This window comes from Triticum urartu, chromosome 7A, assembly GCF_056163025.1.
Source record: "Triticum urartu cultivar PI428250 chromosome 7A, HENAU_Tu73, whole genome shotgun sequence".
NCBI lineage: Eukaryota > Viridiplantae > Streptophyta > Magnoliopsida > Poales > Poaceae > Triticum > Triticum urartu.
The window spans coordinates 572,879,442-572,886,219 of record NC_141879.1 but is presented as its reverse complement, the minus strand read 5'-3'; the positions used below and the strand labels follow the sequence as shown (position 1 = coordinate 572,886,219).

General features: G+C 43.8%; 1 pseudogene; it reads left to right on the top strand.

The window, feature by feature from the left end:
• The first annotated feature begins 1,607 nt into the window (after nt 1-1,607).
• Nucleotides 1,608-3,601, top strand: LOC125549528 (tryptophan decarboxylase 1 pseudogene; annotated as a pseudogene).
• The last annotated feature ends 3,177 nt before the right edge of the window (nt 3,602-6,778 follow it).

Below are 6,778 nucleotides of genomic sequence, written 5' to 3'. Positions count from 1 at the left end.
TAAGAAGAACAAGAAAGAATCAATAAAGTTCGACTTTCAGATCAACATTACATCAATTGCCAAAACAATTAATATTTGAAAATCAATTGGGAAAGTTCTTTTGGGTCCCTTGATTATTTATTAAATTTATTCGTGCTACAAACTTTAGACTGATAACTTTGAGCCACACTAACTTTCCATACTTGACAAATTTGTCCGTTCCCTTAGCCAAAGTGGAATGTAGGATTGTGTGCTGATAGTTTCTCACACGTGCTAGCACAAATAGCACGAAAGAAAAGGCAAAGTATATGTTAGAAAATAGCAATAAAATAAGGAGCAATGAAAGATACTAAAAATGGCGGAAAAGTAGAAAAGTAATGAACGTTAAAATGTGACAAAATATCCATAACATTCTGGAAATCTACTAAAAATATTGGATTTAAAATTGGAGAATTTCATACAATTTAAGAAAAACAATCTTTAGAACGTATCTTGAACAACTAGGGAATTTGAGTAAACTTTGGAATATTTTCTAAGCATTCATGTAACTTGCCATATTTTTTCTTTCATTAATGTTCCTGAACTATTTTTGAGTTTTCTTGAATTTCTAGCAACCGCTTCCTGCTAAGGTAGATTGGCAGTCAAGCGACCCCCACGCAACCACTGTCTAGCGTGACTCTGTACCGAGTTGTCCACGTTGGTACAGCGCGACGCCGTCGGAATAGGACACACCCCAGGCTCACCCTCGGCACTTTAGGTCCCTCCTGACACCTTTGCTAGAAATCCAACGAACTTATCCGCCTTGTCGAGTTACTCCGGCAGAAATCAAGCTCGGTGCTTGCTAGGTGTTCCACGGAATTCCACAACTGAGCTCTGTGCATGAAATATGGATACTGATGAAAGTCTTCTACAAGATCTCTTCGAAGAGCGGTGGACGTGAACTGGGCAATAAGACCACTAGTTCTACTTCTGTGTTCCTTGTTATGTTTGTTGGTGCACTGTGTTATGTTTGGTGAATAACTGTGTTGAATTTGAGGCTGTGGATTGATGAGCTACTTAATAATTTTAAGTGCTATCTGTGTTTTATTTGTTCCGGGTTTATTTGACGAGAGTTTTATACCCCCTTTGTCTCATAATATAGAATGATATTAAATTCGATATACTCATATATTTAGATCATTGCATATGTACGTGAGTTTTGACGTCTGCTGTGAAAGCAATCTTTCTACCTAGATCTTTTGCCTTCTCACCTAAAATTGGATTTATAGGTAACCATGTTTGTCTGCTGTTCGAATGTCCAAGAGTTTTTTTTTTTGAGCATGAATGTCCAAGAGTTTAAGCAGCTGCACCCGTAAAAAAGAAAAGGAAGCCGCGTGGTGGCCAATTAACAAACGCAACATAACGTATCGATTGATTGACCATCCGACTCGTGTCGCGCGCGCTCCAGATCGCATCTCTACCTACCCATGCACTTTCCTGGCAGCGTACATACGTACGTAAGCGCGCGCGACCAGGACGCGGGACTCATCCAACGGCCACACCGCCACGCCGCTTCCCGCGTCCACCTAATCACCTCACCTATATATACCCCGCCCCAAGGACGAACTCCATTCACCAAACCAAAGCAGCAAAGCTAGCTAGCCAACTTACTACTCCTACTAGCTCTTCTCTACTCGTTGCTCTCCGGCAGCAAAGCGAGCTAGCTCCACTTCATTAAGCCACGCCTCACACCTCCTTTGCTCCTACAAAAATGGGCAGCTTGGACACCAACCCAATGTCCTTCTCCGCCTTGCCCAACGACAAGGCCGCGTTCGAGCCGCTCAATCCCGAAGATGTCCGCGCATACCTTCACAAGGCTGTCGACTTCATCTCCGACTACTACACCAACGTCGAGTCCATGCATGTTCTCCCTAACGTGAAGCCCGGATACCTGCAAGACGAGCTCAGTGCGTCCCCGCCAACCTACTCCGCGCCATTTGATGTCACCATGAAGGAGCTCAGGACCTCCGTCGTCCCCGGCATGACGCACTGGGCTAGCCCAAACTTCTTCGCCTTCTTCCCGTCCACGAACAGCGCCGCTGCCATCGCCGGCGACCTCATCGCCTCTGCCATGAACTCCGTTGGATTCACGTGGCAGGCCTCGCCTGCAGCCACCGAGATGGAGGTTCTCGCTCTCGACTGGCTTGCGCAGCTTTTGCGCCTACCCACTACCTTCATGAACCGCACCAGCAATGGTCGTGGCACTGGTGGTGGCGTCATCCTTGGCACAACAAGCGAGGCAATGCTTGTCACGCTAGTCGCCGCTCGTGATGCAGCGCTGCGCCGAACCGGCTCCGTCGGCGTGTCCGACATCCCACACTTGACTGTGTATGCTGCCGACCAGACCCACTCCACGTTCTTCAAGGTGTGTCGCCTCGCAGGCTTCGACCCCGCCAACATCCGCTCCATCTCCACGGGGCCGGAAACTAACTACGGGCTCGACCCGGCCAAACTTCTCGAGGCAATGCAAGCTGATGCCAACGCCGGTCTTGTGCCTACATATGTTTGTGTCACGGTGGGCACCACGTCTTCCAACGCCGTCGACCCGGTGGGCGCCGTTGCAGACATTGCCGCCATGTTCAATGTGTGGGTCCACGTCGATGCTGCCTACGCTGGCAGTGCGTGTATCTGCCCGGAGTTTCGCCACCATCTCGACGGCGTTGAGCGCGTGGACTCCATTAGCATGAGTCCGCACAAATGGCTTCTCACATGCCTCGATTGCACCTGCCTTTACGTCCGTGATGCTCATCGGCTAAGCGACTCGTTGAAGACCAACCCGGAGTACCTCAAAAACGACGCTACCGAGTCTGGTGAGGTCACCGATCTTAAGGACATGCAGGTCGGCGTCGGTCGGCGCTTTCGCGGGCTCAAGCTTTGGATGGTCATGCGCACTTACGGTACTGCAAAGCTCCAAGAGCACATCCGTAGTGATGTCGCCATGGCCAAGATGTTTGAAGATTTTGTTCGTGCTGACGGTAGGTTCGAGGTGGTCGTGCCGAGAAACTTTGCTCTTGTGTGCTTTAGGATCAAGGCAAGTGGAGCCATGACGGAGGAGGATGCCGATGAGGTCAACCGTGTACTAATGGAGAATCTGAACAAGACTGGCAAGGCATATCTTGCGCATACGGTGGTTGGTGATAAGTTTGTGCTTCGGTTCGCCGTTGGGTCGTCGCTGCAAGAGGAGAGACATGTGAGAAGTGCCTGGGACCTCATCAAGAAGACTACGAGTAGTATCATGAATTAAGTGGATGGACCGGCTGACACAGAAAGTTCCATGAGTTACACATATCCGTATATTTAGGGTACGGATATTCTTTTAAATTTTATCTATTTATTCATTTTGCTTCAGTTCTGATTATTATGTATCATGTGGTTCTTATTCGGTTTTGTGATCTATATACCGACCGACGGAATATACGTAGCAGGCCGGTACAAAAAAAATTGATTATAGACTGTAAAAGGGCTTATATTGAATGACCATGAGATACTATATTTGTTATTGTACTCTGCAAGCGGGTGACGAATGCATGCCCACGCATCTCGATCAATCAAGAAATATACGGTTAACTCCGTTGGTTTTTTAGGTTTCAAGATGCCAGACCAAAGCCACTTGGTCACCGTGTATTCCCAACTTCCTGTTAATTATTTGAAACCATCTATCTGCCAATGCCATATAGTTCCATCTCTTGAGTCCAGGGGAAATCAGCAAAAATACGGGGGCAGAGTTTTGAAACGGACATTACATAATTAGGTGATTGGTTTAATTTGCGTCCAACCATCGATGTGTATTAGCAAATGAAGGAACGATCGACAGGTAGTATTATGTTTGAGTATGAACACAGCTTAATTAAAGTTCTGAATCAATCAAAGCAAAAGGGGGCATACAAGTGGGAGTACTAGGACAGTGCTACAGTAGCAAGAGCACACCCCTATATGTCTGCGGACGACACGGGTCGGTCAACTCTCATTTGACCTGCTCTGCAACCACAACCCCCATTTGCAAACCCCTATTTTCATATTTAATCCATGAAATGTGAAATTCATTATACCTAGTTCAGCATATACAGATAAAATGAGCTACATTTGAATAATAACTACCTTACTTTTCAACTCGTCGTTGGAGATATAGATGACCTATGCGCCGGGCGGACCGCCTCATGGTCATTGGCGTCGGGCCGGAACTCCGGCTACTCTTCCTTGTTGTCGAGATCCAGAAGAGTTGTGATACGTCTCCAACGTATTTATAATTTATGAAGTATCTACGCCGTTATATTATCATTCTTTGATGTTTTACAATTCTTTTATAGCAACTTTATATCTTTTTTGGGACTAACCTATTGACCCAGTGCCCAATGCCAGTTGCTGTTTTTTGCTTGTTTTTTACATCGCAGAAAATCAATATCAAACGGAGTCCAAACACCGTGAAACTTTTTTTTGGATTTTTTATGGGCCAGAAGACTCCCGATGGGCCAAAGCAGCACCTGAGGGGTGCCCCGAGGGGGGCACAACCCAGCAGAGCGCGCCAGGGCCCCCTGACGCGCCCAGGAGGGTTGGGCCCACCTTGGTGGCCTCCCGTATCCCTTCTTTGCACTATAAATTCTGAAATATTCTAAAACCCTTCGGGGTTAACCTAGATCAGAAGTTCCGCCGCTGCAGGGCTCCGTAGCCACCGAAAATCAATCTAGACCCATTCCGGCACCCTGCCAGAGGGGGAATCATCTCCGGTGGCCATCTTCATCATCTCGTCGGCCACCACGATGAGGAGGGAGTAGTCCACCCTCGAGACTGAGGGTTTGTACCAGTAGCTATGTGATAAATCTCTCTCTCTCATGATCTATATCATGGGCTTTGTTAATATAGTCGAATCATATGATGTTTCTCCCCTCTATACTCTTGTTGTGATGAATTGAGTCTTTACACTTCAAAGTTTTTCTTGTCGGATTGAATATTCAGAGATGAGAACACATGATATATGTCTTGCGGTATGAATACTTGAGGTGACAATTGAGGTATCTTATTGATTCACTTGATATATGTTATGGCATTCAATTCGCGGATTCCCGCGGTGATACTGGGGTAATCTATGCATAGGGGTTGATGCACGTTTTTATTATCTTTTCTCCGATGGAAACTTTGGGGTCTCTTTATAGTTCTTTGTGTGGATTGAGTATTATGAATATGAACTTGCTTTGGTGTTATCTTAGTACGGACTCTAGGATAGATTGAACGGAAAAATAGCTTTGTGTAATTTTAGTACGGACTCTTGAATAGATCGAACGAAAAGAATAATTTTGAGGTGGTTTAGTACCCTACAAACAATTCTTATATTTTGTTCTCCGCTAATAGGAACTCGGGAGTGATTCTTCGTTACACTTTGAGGGATAATTATATGATCCAACTATGTTAGCATTGTTGAGAGGTTGCACTAGCGAAAGTACGGACCCTAGGCCTTGTTTTTTAAGCATAGCAATACGGTTTTTGTGCCCGTTTACTATTTGCTACCTTGCTGTTTTTATTTATTCAGATTATAAAAATATTTTTTAGCATCTGTATTACACTTTTATTACCATCTCTTCGCTGAACTAGTGCACCTATATAATTTGCCATTGTATTGGGTGTGTTGGGGACACAAGAGATTTCTTGTATTTGGTTGCAGGGTTGTTTGAGAGAGACCATCTTCATCCTACACCTCTCACGGATTGATAAACCTTAGGTCATCCACTTGAGGGAAAATTGCTACTGTCCTACAAAACTCTGCGCTTGGAGGCCCAACACGTGTCTACAAGAATAAAGTTGCACAGTAGACATCAAGCTCTTTTCTGGTGCCATTGACGGGGAGGTGAGTGCTTGAAGGTATATCTTTAGGTCTTGCAATTGAATCTTTTAGTTTCTTGTTTTATCACTAGTTTGGTTTATAAAAGAAAACTACATAAAAATGGAATTTAGGTTGCATCATATTATTGATCATCTTTATAATATCTTTCTTGAAAATGATGGTTCGAAAAATTGTGCGCAATTGTTAGAAGAAGAAGTCAATAAAATGCTTGGCACAAAATATTTGAATGATGAGCATGATTGCAATGTTGTTAGCATGAATTGTTTGAATATCCAAAATGCTAATGATGATTGCACAAGTCATGACAAAAATGTTTCTTATAAGCATGTCACTTTTTGCGGAGTGAACTGGAAGTGCAATTGTGCACCAAAAATGGAAGATAGCTTTTTTAAGAAGCATAAATATTTAGAAACAAGAAAGTTGCAAGAGAGGCTAGATGATTGTGCTGAAAGATTTAATTTTTTTCACCATCCTTGTGGACTTTGCAATGAACATGGTCATTTAAACCTCCAATGCAAATTCTTTCATGATCAAATCGTGTCCAAAAATTGTGATAACTTGATTACCCTTGAGCATCATAAAGAGCTTAGTCTTCTTTTGGGGTATGAAGAAATGAAACGTATAACTAAGGGTATTCCAAAATTTAACCTCAAGAGATTTCTTGATTTTGATCTAGAAGAAATTTATATGTTTTGTGTGGTCAATTGCATTGAGAATCCTTATATTGCCAACTACCTAAAGTCAAGAGAACAAATAGAATATGAAGAGAGTACTAATGAAAGGGAAAATATTTCCAAAAACCCTCCTAGAGTTTATTATGATGAATTAGGTAACGAGGAGGAGCTTCCTATCCAACCAATCTCATCAATAAGAAGCTTGAAAAGATTAATTAAACCCACACATGATGTGGTGAAGAAGAAGAAA